Source organism: Eutrigla gurnardus (assembly GCF_963514095.1).
Source record: "Eutrigla gurnardus genome assembly, chromosome: 13".
Taxonomy (NCBI): Eukaryota; Metazoa; Chordata; class Actinopteri; order Perciformes; family Triglidae; genus Eutrigla; species Eutrigla gurnardus.
Window position 1 is genome coordinate 20790277 of NC_139936.1, and position 13346 is coordinate 20803622.

The 13346-nt window shown below is 45.2% G+C and overlaps 1 long non-coding RNA gene across 1 annotated transcript; it reads left to right on the forward strand.

Annotated features, from left to right (window-relative positions):
• The first annotated feature begins 10939 nt into the window (after positions 1-10939).
• On the forward strand, positions 10940-11527 carry LOC311022943. The gene is made up of 2 exons (XR_014598157.1): positions 10940-11046; positions 11352-11527. It is a non-coding gene; the product is annotated as an uncharacterized lncRNA (long non-coding RNA).
• The last annotated feature ends 1819 nt before the right edge of the window (positions 11528-13346 follow it).

The window sequence follows — 13346 nt, forward strand, 5'->3', positions numbered from 1 at the left end:
CCACTACCAACTCGCATTCAGCTAACTCTAATGTGAACCCACCCGGTCGTTGTCAGACTATCAGAGCCACTGCACATAGTCACACAGTGTTGGTGAAGGGGAAGTAAACTCGCTCCTTTTGCTACCACGTTACCACGCTACCAATGCAATTAGCTACTAAAATTACTTCAACGTTTAGCTGTAAAGTTCACCTTGAATGATAGCTTCACAGCTTCACACCAGAAGCCAGATGGAGCCACCTGCAGTAAGGCTGCTGCTCAGGGTGTCGACATGCCACCCGTCGCTCCTCCACAGTCCAAATATGGTCACTTCCGTTCACTGGTTGCAAAAATTCAAGATTGGGACGGCCAAAATGTCCACAGACCACTGAGTGACGTCATGATGACTATGCTCCACTTTTTATATACAGTGATTACAACTGCCAATGGCTGTGAAAGAGGTGATGTGGCATTCGGCTGATGACAGGGCACCTCGGCCATTTGAAAAAACTCTCTTGCACACCCAAGCTACCGTATCTTAGGTTGCCTTCCCCTTGGCTATACAGTAAGACTTCCCTTTCAGGTTCAGGCTGATGTTGTAAGATTTATAGTAAGAAAACCATATTTTAATTTTATGCACAACTATGAATAACCAAAGAGCCACCAGTTGGGTTGTTAATTCTGTTTACACAGGTGGTTTGCCTATTCTACAGTATTACAAACATGCAGTAATATATCGTTCCCTATACTGTCCTGTCAGATCAACCAGTCAATTAACGGATTACAACAGAAGGTTTGTTACTGCAGCTCATCCAGAATGCTGCTGCCAGAGTCCTGACCAACACCAGGAAAATGGACCACCACACCTGTCCTTAAATCACTGCACTGGCTTCCCATGTGGAACAGGATAGATTTTAAGGCACTGTCTTGGGGGTTGAATTCATCTCAGAGTTACTTGTTCTTTGTGAAGCTTCCAGACTCCTCTGGTCATCTGGGACTGGTTTACTCAGGTTTCCCAGGATCAGGCCCAAGCAGGGTGAAGCAGCATTTAGTTTCTATGCTTACCACCTGTGGAACAAACTCCCAGAACACCCAAGGTGTGGAGAAACAATCCGCTTATTCAAGTCAGTCAGATGCAGTAAACATTAGTGTTGCAGTAAACACTAAACATTAGTGTTTACTGCATCTTTCCCGTAACTGTAAAAGCTTATTTTCATTATTTTAATCTGTGGCTATTTCATCTGCATGTTTTATTGTTTGGGATGCTGTGTCCCCGAGGTAGAACGAGTCGTCCTCCAATCGACTCCTTCAGCCCGCATGCCGAAATGTCTTTGGGCAAAACACTGAACCCCTGAATCTGAATCTGTGGTTACATTAGAATTAGTCAGATTAGATTAGATCCTGATGGGCAGGTGGCTCCTCTGCCATCAGTGTATGACTGTGTGTGAACAAGTGAATTTAAACATGTAAAATGTGAGTTGTTGAAAAAAAAAGCAGATCCATTTACCAAATGGCACTTTTACTGTTGAATGTTGCTACACAAATAAACTGTCCAAGTATGAATTATAAATATAAATAAACACCCATAGCATGTGAAGTGGGCTACTTTGATGAAACTGCATCCTCGTAACTTTTAGGCCTTCTAATCAAAATAACAACATGTTATTCAGTTGGTGCAACTGATCCTTTATTGATAAGCATCCAGCAGAAGGCCTTAGTTGCTCTGCTTTATTCTCCTGATGCTCCCATAATTGTAATGTGCTGTCTATTAGCCTGTCTGCTGATTCAAAAAAGAGCACTTCAAAGTCTGATGAAAATCGATTTAAAAGTGGGGGGTTAAAAGTTATTGTTTGAGATGAATCACAAGATGAAAGTTTTTGTTTTTGGTTAGCTGTTCTACTGTTATTGAAATTTAGAGAGAAGAAACCAGCAGCTTTCAAAATTGTCCCTGATTACCGCTGGTTTTCTGTCCATCCACTCCCTTAATTACAGTGAATTACTGTTAATTGCAGTTATATGGGTTCACCTTGTGTTCACCTTGTGTACATCACTCCTTGATTAAAGGGCTCAAGTGCAAACCAGCAGGCATCCTGAGTCCCAGTATCAGGGTTGAAAACCACTTCTGAAAAGAGGACAATATCATTTACACCATAGCATTTTCAAACATGCATTTTTACAGCTACAGTGAGCAGAATTGTTATGTATAAATATATATATATATATATATTGTTGTGAGTAATACCTCCATCCATCGTCTACCGCTTATCCTGTATTCAGGGTCGCGGGGGGGGCATTGGGCGAAGGCAGGGTACACCCTGGACAGGTCGCCAGTCCATTGCAGGGCTGACCTGCGAGTAATATCTCATTGATTAGATTCTTTCTGTTAAAGCAACACTGAAGAGTATTTAGTGCCATCTATCAGCTGTAACCGCACTATGTGACTTTGCCTCGTCGGGTAGCGGTTTTGTAGTTCTAATGAGACTACAAATTTGACCTGCTTTACAGCAAGCATTACAAAAGCCGGTAGGTGGAGGCTCTGCGTGGAGATCAGTGGGAGAACACCCGGCAGGTGCATGGAAGATACCTTGCAGCTAGGTAGTTTTTAAATTGGCGTCATGGCAGAGCCTGCAAAGAAAAGGAGGAGTATAATGTCCGATGAGGCGAAGAAAAGAAAACGGGAGCATGACTCACACTCATTGGCAAGAGCTGAAGGACGCTACAAAATGCAAGACGGATGGTGACTTGGCTTTGTTGCTGCTGGACTTTTTTTCCAACAGTGTGCATCTGTGTACAATACATTGTCGATCATTTCATTGGCTCATGTTAGCTAAGTCGTTAGCTATTGTGCTAATATATATGTAACTATCGCTATGGCTCATGTTAGCTAATCTTAGCTAAGGCGTTAGCTATTGTGCTAATATATATGTAACTATCGCTATGGCTCATGTTAGCTAATCTTAGCTAAGACGTTAGCTACTCTACCTTGTCACTGGACATCGTTCAAATCGTTCATCGTTTCCAGAGCCGGTTCTACATACAAACAAATAACGTGCGTGCGACGGTAGGCTGTGGTAGGCTAAATTATTTACGACGGCAGTAATGGACAATTCCGCTTCCAACCTGTAGGGGGACCGAAGAGAAAAACTTCTTAAGTGTTGCTTTAATGTAAGTCAAGAAACACGAGATATTAAATATATCAATTCGAAATGGGTAAATATAGTTTCATTGCACATGTGATTCTAAAATAATATTTTCATGAAATATGGTGTAGAGCTCTGGCTCACACTGTTTCATAAAAGTACTATAACAAAGCACTGGCTGGAAAGACACCGAGTCCGATCTTCTATAATGTTGCAACACATTTGGAAAAAGCAAACTGCAAACGTGTTTTGTTGCATTGCACAGCTTACTGAGCCCGAGGTGAAGTCCTGCAGAAATTGCAGAGGGGCTGCTGACTTATGAGACGAAGCGAGGAAGAGATTCACAGCAAATGGCAAGTTTGACCTTAGGGCCGGAGTCGTCGTTATTGCTGGCAGCATTTTTTTAAGGGAGATTGCATGGGAAGATGGTGAAAATACAAAGGCACAAAAGTTGTCTGTCTTCAACTTTGATTATCGACATTAAGATAGAAAGATGAGGCTATTGCAGTGAGCGTTCCTTTTGGTGCGAGGTTGTTGGCGACACTGGACGTGTGTGCAAGCTATCAAGAAGCGTTTGAAATATGATGATAATGCAAAACATTCAGTGGATAACGACATTAACCGGCTCATATCGTCTAAATAATTTGCGTTTTGTTTTCCCACAGAGATTCTAACATCTTTATAGACGTTTGCAGGAGCCATTATGGTTCTTTGCTATGACCACACCAATTGTTTAAGACCAATGAAACACAACACAGAATTCATACCTGCGCTCGTTTGGCAGAAGTTTTTTCAAAACTAATTTAAAGTTCCAGAGATCAATAGGACCAGTGGGCTCATCCTCATTTTATAGATTATGAATTCGAAATTATTTGCCATTCCCATGGAGCACATAGTTGTGCTTTAGTGCAATTTGGGAAAGTAATTTAAAGAGTTCTAAAGTTCCAAGCCTCTAATGCCCCTTTTACACCGAGGCATTTTGAGGGCCGGTTCAGTGCCTAATCGCGAACCAGTTCTTCCTGTTTCCACAGACGAAGAACTGGCTCTCGACAGGAAAACTGGTTCCAGAGCGGCACCAAGTCTTTGCTGGTGTTGAACCGTTCGCAAACCTCCGTCAGGGGCTGGGGTTAACCCTTGAGGCGACGGGTGAAAATATGCTGCTGCAGAGTTTTACTAACGTTGGTGTTCCTGGTAAGTTTCACTTTTAAAATGTTTCACCTCGTTATAAACTCCACATTTCTGTTTATATTACCAAGCTAGTGATTACGTAGGTAACAGCAGCAATTATTATATGCTTCCTTGGGTAATGTAAGCTGCCCAGCTACCTAGCCAGCTAGCGTGATATTGCTAACAATTACAGTAGCATACTATTTTCTGACTGTTGTTGGCTCACTAAATGTTACCACCGTGACTTAACATCTGGCTTCACAAGCCAGATGTTAAGTCACAAGTTTGTGATTAAACCGCTGTTCTCTTGATTGTGTTTGTAGAGCTGTCGGACATCGACGATATTGAACGGAGGTCCAACCAAATGACTAAACATCAAACACTCTGATCATTGATATTGTACATGGACTGTTGTACACATAAATGTTGTGATGTTAGAACATGCAAACTCCACATCTTCACACACGTTGGAACACTTAATCGTACAAAGCCATTGTTAGTGTGACGGTATCAGTGGCACATGTGCTTTGTCTTCTATGACCAATCAAAGTGTCTTCCAGGAAACTCTGAAATGTGTGGCATGCTCAATATTAAGTCTGGTGAAGGTTAATGAAGGCTAACTTTGTATTGTAAAACTGATGTTAAGATAAATGTTTCGGTTTGCACAGAACTGCAGGAGGTTGTAATCAGGAGGATTGTAATAACAGAAATAAAAAACGAAACTAATGAATAAAATGTATCAACTTAATGCTTCAGCCACACATTCTTGTCACACACAAGGAAAGCACATTGCTATCACCAGATTCAAATTAACATGGTATGAACATACCTGTACATGCCCTCCAACTCAATGCATTCCTTCTCCCTTTTCGAAATAGTTCAGTTTTTTTTGTTTACGAAGGAACTAAACAATATCAGGCTATGCTAATTCAACGGCTCTAAGGGTGCAACACAGTTCACTGTGCCACCTACAGGAGGAAATTCCCCAAAACCCTGGCATAGTTAAAGCTGTAGTCTACAATTTGAAAGGTTTGAAAAAAAGCACCCCCCCCCCCCCACACACACACACACACACAAACACCCCTCCCCTCTGTGCTCCTCCGAGCTCGTGTCGTTCTCCCCTAGCAGCCTTCCACCTCCCTCTTATTTTACGAAGATAGTTCACCGAAATGTGTTTCTGAAAACTTTTTAGGCGAGAAATAAGCTATACAGTTGCTGATCCCAAACTGCTCAACGATCGCTCGCCACAATCCCCCCCCTCCTCCCCTCCCTGCTGACGCCGCAGCCTCAGCCAAAATCTCACTCTGAACTCACGTGAGAGCCCTGCTCCATACCTGAACTGCTCAGGGCAACAAGCATCTTGTCCGCTCGTAGTTTCAAACGCGGAAGTGAGTCGGGACGAGACGTGAGCAGGAGGAGGAGAGTGAGCGAGAATTGGATCGGAACATTGAGCCAATAGTAGCCATCCGGTCCGCATGAATTTTGGCTTATTTGTTTTAGGAAAATCATTGTTGCCAGCAACATTGATAAAAAAAAAAGCACAATGTGACAGTCCAATGAAAATAGTTAGGCATCAAACTTTCAAATGGGAAGCTGGAGATAAGACGAAGAACATGATGCAGAGGGCACGCATCAAATAATATACAGCCTTGTTGCATCCGCCGCACTGAATAAAAAGCTCCAGAAGCTGGCTAAAATCTGTTTAAAGTGAAATGGCTGTGAAATACAAAAAGTTGAGCTACAGATTCAGACTCTGCATATAATAAAATATTCACAAAATGTGAAGAGGAGTCCAGTAAATATGATATGGTTTGAATAAAAGACTTCCCACCTCTCAAACACTGCAAGCTCTTGCATAACACCCACGAGCATTTCAGGGCTGAAACCACACACACTTCCGTTATCATACACAACAGTCGGTTGTGTAGCTGAGAAACGTAATACAAAGTAGAGCTCATCTGTGTCGAAAATGATTTTGCCCCATGACCTTGACAACAGCAAATTTCCATGTATGGCGTAGCCCTTGGCTTTTTGAATTTGTCTGTCTTTAGCTCTCCAGCGTTGACCCTTTTAGCTGTGCTCAATTTGTTGGTTCCAAGACAATCTCAATGCCAACAAGTGTGTGTGGGTGTTTTCTTTTCAAGTGAGAGATTTTGCATAAAATGCCCTAGCTGTTTTCCTGCCTCGCAATGGCCTGCTGGTGTTTCCAGATTTTCTGTTTCACCCAGGAGCTACGGGGAATCAAAAGTGATGTTATGTTTCGGATCACATCAAAAGGAGCAAGTTCTCCACATCGTAGCCAGTGGAAAGCTGCTTGCCTCGACTTGCATATATTCAGACCTTCTCATTTTATCACCGTTTTGCCTGCAATGCCCTCTTCACTTTGAATTTTCCCATCTTCAATTTCATCAGAAGCTGTAAAGCTGAAAACTTCTGAGCCCCTAACCACCATGCTGGGCCTCGGACGAGCATATATTCCAGGTCCTCTCTGAAAATTGATCGTGAAAATCTAAAAGGATTTTTTGGTCTTTTGGAGAGCGAGTCTTGGTAAGGTTAGCACTGCATATGCATTTGAATTTAAATGTACATATATAAGGAATCCTATATATTTGAAATAGCCATTCATGAAAGGTTTGTTTTTTGGAGGATATATGATATATGAAGACTGGTGGAAATATGCCTAATAATGTTAGTTTTGCATGATGCAGTCATGTAAAAACAACTGTGTGGAGGAATATTTTGCATTCCTGTCAAAAAGGCCAAGTACGCGTGGGTTTCAAATGCTGAAACAATAAGACGTTGCTTTAGAAAACAAGGATTTGCTGTTACATTTCATCTATGCATGACGAACCGGTGCAAACAACAAAGAGTAGTTCACAATGTTACAACTAGAGTTGTTCCGATTCCGATACCAGTATTGGAAATGCCTCCGATACTGCTGAAAAAGCTGGCATCGGTATCGGCGAGTACTGGAGTCCAGGCACCGATCCGATACCACGTAATTTATTTTTCCGTTAGCTTTGACACAGTTCTTCTTCGCCGCTCTTAAAACAGTTGCGCTGTACTGCCATCGGCAGCTGCTGTTTTTTCGAGGAGCGAAGAAGAATTGATCACGTGACACCTGTTAAAAGGAGCTAATGTTAGTGCATCATGTCGGCGGTTTGGCAGTACTTCACAGTGGATGTTCCCACCAGTAAGACGGCGACATGCAACACAGGGCTCTTAAGTCTCACATGCATTTCAACCTGTTCACACGCCACATCTAGTATTTCTCACACAGACAAATTACCGGGATAATTTAAAAAAACATTCTCTTATTTTACGAAAATAGTTCACCGAAATGTGTTTCTGAAAACATTTTATGCGAGAAATAAGCTATGCAGGTCATTTTAAACGATTCTTGAGAGCTCGTGGCAGGCGGCGCCCCGTCTCTAGTAACTCGGCGCGACGCAAAGGCATTGCACGGCTTCTTACATAGACAATGAATGGGAAGTGTGGAAATAACGCTGCCGGTGGACACGTACCTTCAGCCAAAAGTTAAAAACTTGAGAGACCTGTGCAACATATGCAAAGACTGGATTTCTATTTTATAGTGTTCTATTAAGAAATCAATGGCTTCCATTTGCTGTATTCATTCATGTTTTACAAAGGGTTTAACCTGAGCCAGGCCTTACCACAATGATAATCATATCACAGTCATGCAGGCGTAGTATGATCTTTTTTTTCTTTTTTTTTAAACACAATGGTATAGGTACTCCGTATCAGCCGATACCCACAGCCGGAATTGGTATCGGGAGGGGAACATCTCAAGTTACAACAATAACTGGCAACTGTTTTAGAATTGATGTTTGGATTAAAACAAAACAGAACCAAAACCCAACATTGACACAAAACTAGAAAAGTGACCTCTCAGTGTGCAGATCTGCCTCTGCAATGACCACCTCTGTATTGTGTGATTGAATGAATACAATTGGCTAACCCCCCAAACTACACACCAATGGGCTGACACGTGAAACTCATTCATTTAAACTCAAAACAAGCTGTGTTGTAGGACATGATGGTGTAGCCAGTCGCATTCTGGCTCTGTTTGACCCTCCCTGCTTCCCTTACACTCTGATCCCGCTAACGAGGGGGGCGGGGCAGGCACGTAACTTGTTCATTCATTCACTTAGATTCCAGGTTATACCAGGGAATAAAGTAGCCTGGTGGGTAGGACTATCTCCCCCTCCGTCTTCTGTCTCTGGGTTTCACGCAGGAGTCTGTCGCCAGGTATGTTGTTATTTCGCTGTATTGTTCAGGTTAATTTATGCCTAGCCTTAATACTTCCTTTTTCCACCTGTAGCTCTGCTTCCCCTAACTCTGCCATTGCCATAGGGAATCTGACCTCATTGTAGCATTAGCTGTCTCTCCCCCGAGGTATGCGGTTTTAAAGGTTTAGCTCCCTTTTATTCGTTGCACAGAGTACTTGTTATCTCTATTTATTAGTGCTGTCAAAATTAACGCGTTAATCTTTGCGTTAATTATGAAATATTTAACGTGTTAATTTTTTTTAACGAAATGAATGCAGCTGTGTTTTGTTTACTTACCGTGGCGGCTGACGTAAGACCTATGACGACGCGTGCCGCAAAGCTGTTAAGCCCAAGTTATGCTTCAGCGTCGACACAATGCAAGGGGGCTTGCGGACCCCTTACGTCCTTGCAGACCCCCTTTACGTCCAACGCAAGGGCCTGACGTGCACCTCCCAAAAATCCTAGACGCGCGTCGAGGCGACGCAACACCAACGCAGCGGCATTGGCTGTGATTGGTCCGCTAACTACATCCGCTGGAGACCGCTATCCGGTTTCCACTCATAAACACCGCCATTTAAACTTTTAAATGGCTACTTTTATTGTTTGCACCTCGTTTTATTGTTTGCACCTTGTCGCTTTTGCACAAAGAAATAAAACACCAAGTTCTGAAAAATAGTGAATGTTTAAAGCCGGAGAGTAAACAAATAGGCTATAACGAGGCTAACGACGATATACGTCAAGAGTCTCGGTCGGTCGGTCAGTCTTTACAAAATACATAGCGCCCTTTACCGGTGTGGCATTGAATTGCATTTCGACACGTAAACCCAACGCAGAACCATCACGGTCTCCAAGTTCAGTGTAAGATTTTGGCCGAGGCTGTGGCGTCAGCGGGAGGGGGGTCGGGGGTCGGGGCGAGCGATCGCCGAGCAGTTTTTTTTAATTATCCCGGTAATTTGTCTGCATGAGAAACACTAGATGTGGCGTGTGCTGCTTTGTCCTATGACAATGTAAACAGACTGGTCTGTCTCAGTAACGGGCTGAATGTAAAGGAGGACTAAGCTGACTTGTTGTTCTATGGAGTGAAAAGGATTTGTCAATTTGACTTCACAGCAGAATATTTCCTTGTTCTTTTTTCCATATTTGCATGTTCTATTGTGGAACTTTTTGAAATGTTCTGTTTTCTGTTCTTTTTCAAGCTGACAGTTAATTTTGATGGCCTTGATGGTTTCTTTGGAAATCTGTAGTTCACATGAGAGAATCTGTTGATTCTACATAAATTTCATCATTTTACATTTAAATATCCATTATAACATACTTTATTCTTAAGAAGAAAGAAAGTGATTTATTGCAATTAATTACGGCAAATTGTGCGATTAATTAGTTAATTATTTATCTATACCTGCAGCTGATCGTGATTACGGCCTGGCACTCCTGTTTAGTGTCTCCTAATCAACGACTACGAGCATCGGCCTTGTTGGTATGTATGAAACCCGAATGTTACTGTAGTCTTTCCCATGATCCCTGATGTAGAGCTAAGTGTTTGCTATCTACGTTACAGGTAGCATGGCTTAGTCCAGCTCGCCTGTCTAGTGTGGACTCCATTTCCCATGGTGCCTTGCGGTGGGAGGTGGATATAGTCCGGGGCAGTTGTTATTGTTCTGGGCCATGTTATAACGTGTACTCTGTTCGTAGTAGCACGGGTTGCTAACTAAGCTGTTACCAAAAGGAAAGGTATCTCTGTTGCTTCTTCACACGAGCCGAGCTCGCCACATTGGTGTCAGAATTGGGATAGTGAAAATGATCACCATCGAGGAGGAGATACAATGGCTCATCGGCTGGCTCGAGGTACAGGAAACATTAGCAACTCTGCCACTAGACAGACATTATGGCCGACAAAGCGAGGACAGCAAATTCCTCCTTGACGGCGCCAGTGCTCCCCGCTGGCGGCGGCAGCTGGAGGGACCACTGCCATCAGTGCACCCTCGCCATGGTGAGCGGAGTTAACCACTGCAGCTGCTGCTGTCACCAGCGTCACACTGTCCAGAGTAGAGACAGCACCTTCTGGATCTACCGCGGCTCTACCTTAATCCCACACTACAATGGGGATGAGCAACCAGAGACTTACCTGCTTCAAGTGCAGCTGGCGGCACAGCTTAATGCATGGACTGAGGGAGAGACAGCGGGGCATGTCCCTCGCCCTGGAGGGAAAGGCCCTCTCTTACCCCTTTTCCACCGAGGCATTTTGAGGGCCGGTTCGGAGCCGTGCCCAATCGCGAACCAGTTCTTCCTGTTTCCACAGACAAAGAGCCGGCTCTCGGCCTGGAAAACTGGTTCCCGAGCGGCCCCAACTCTTTGCTGGGCTGGAACTGGGCCCGGCTTACGTTAGGGGCTGGGGGTGGGGTTAACGCTCGAGGCAACGGGGGAAAATACGCCGCTGCGGAGTGCGGAGTTTTACTAACGTTACTGTTCCCGGTAAGTTTCACTTTTAAAATGTTTAACCTCATTGCAAACCAATGACACATTTCTGTTTAGTTTACCAAGCTAGTGATTACGTTCGTAACAGCAGCAACTAGTGGCTTTGCTTCCTCGGGTAATGTAGGCTGACCGGCTAGCTAGCCAGCTAGCGTGATATTGCTAAGAACAACGTTAGCATGCCACTTTTTGACTGCCGTTGGCTCACTAAACGTTACCAACTACCAACGTAACATAACATCTGTGTTCGCAGCGTCGTGGACACGTTTGTGATTAAACCGCTGTTCTCTGGTTTGTGTTTGTAGAGCTGTCGGACATCGGCGATATTGAACGGAGGTCCAACCTGCAGATGACTAAACATCAAACACTCCGATCTATTGATCACACACTGTTCTACACTTTAAAAAATGTTGTGATTTTAGTATTTTGTGTATTTTATTGTTATTGTATTATTTACCAAAATAAACACTTTTTCTGAAGAGACATGTCTGCTATGCTTGAAATTAGCGCTGCGGGGAAACCTCAGACGTATACAGTGACGTAATGACGTGGTTCTCTAGGCTCTCTAGCCGGTGGAAACACAAACAGGTTCTCGGACGGTTCGCAAGTTGAACCAACTGCGAACCAGCATGGCACCGGCCCGGCTCTTGAACTAGGTTCGCGTTGGTGGAAAAGGGGTAACTGATCTACAGCCAGGGGAGCTCCTACAGTGGGCCGACATCAAGCGGGCCATACAACGTCGGTTTAGCCACCAGTTGTTCCCTGATGACGCCAGGAATGAGCTGGTTCGCCGGCAGAGGAGAGAAGGGAAGAGGCTGGGCGATTATGCTGCTGACCTACAATGCATGACGAGGCTACCCAACCGTCAATAGTGCCACACAGAAAGAACTCGCCCCCCAAGCATTCATCCGGGGCCTCCAACCAGAGTAACTACAGGAGTACATTTGCCTGTTTGAGCCAATGACACTGCCCTCAGCACTAACCTAGGTGGAATGGGCGGAGCACATCCTGCAGCCAAGGGGCCGTGCTCCTAGGGAGAGACATCAGGTGTGCGGAGAGAGGTGACGCCAGGTGACGTCCACTCGCGCCAAGGGCAGGCCCGCAGAGACTCAGAGGGCTGCTACAGGTGCTGGGAACCAGGCCACATGTCACTCCACTGCCCATTCCCGGCTCCTCGACCCAGCCAAAACACTGTCAGCGGAGACCAGAGCTGCCATCAAGAATCTGCTCCAGCGGCGCTGTGAGGGTCTAGACCCGGAGCAAAAGGGCCAGCTGCAGAAACTGCTTGAACTGTTTATCAATATTTTCGCAGCCAATGACGAAGACCAGCTTGGTCCAGCACCACATTGACACCGGAGACACTCGTCCCATTCATCTCTGCCCACGCCTCCTGCCCTTTGCAAAAAGAAATGTGGCCGAGGAGAAAATTAGAGAGATGCCGCGGGGGTCATTGAGCCTTCTGATAATCCATGGGCGGCACCTGTCATCCCAGTGAGGAAGAAAGATAGTACCTAGTGGTTCTGCCTGGACTACTGACTCCTCCTCAAGGAAGCCACCTGGAAGGACTCTTACCCGCTACGTGAGAGACTTTGCTTCCATCGCCAGCTGGCTACATCATTTTACCCAGAAAGCCAAGGTGTTCCGGTGGAGCGAGGACTGCACTGCCACCTTCACGCAGCTCCGGTCTGCCCTTACGACAGCCCCCTTCTGGCTTACCCCGACCCCAAACGGCCGTTTATCCTTGACATCGACACCAGCAACGTGGGGGCCAGGACATCGTTGTCCCAGGAGGGGGAGCATGGGGAACAGGTTATTACAGCTGTTGCCTGAGCCGGCATGAAAGGAACTATTGTGTAACCCGCAGAGAACTGCTTGCCATCATCCTTGTGCTCTGCCACTTCGGTCCCTACCTCTATGGACAGAGGTGCTGCAGACTGACCATGCTTCCCTCACCTGGCTGTTGCACTTCGAAGAGCCCAAGGGTCAGCTGGCCATGCGGCTGAAGATACTACAGAACTAGGAATTTAAGATACAACATCGCTGGCCGGCTCCACAACAATGCTGACGCCCTGTCCCGTTGGCCCTGTGAGATTAGGGACTGCAAATACTGCCAACGTGTTGACGAGAGGGAGACATCAACCCCTAGAGTGGTAGTCCTGCACACCGAACCCCACAGACAATGACAGCAGTGACCTTGAGGCCCTCGACCACCAGCAACTGCAAGAAGATCAGAGGCAAGACCTCGTCCTCTCCCGGGTACAGAGTTGGCTGGAGCAGGGACAGCGGCCGGCATGGACAAC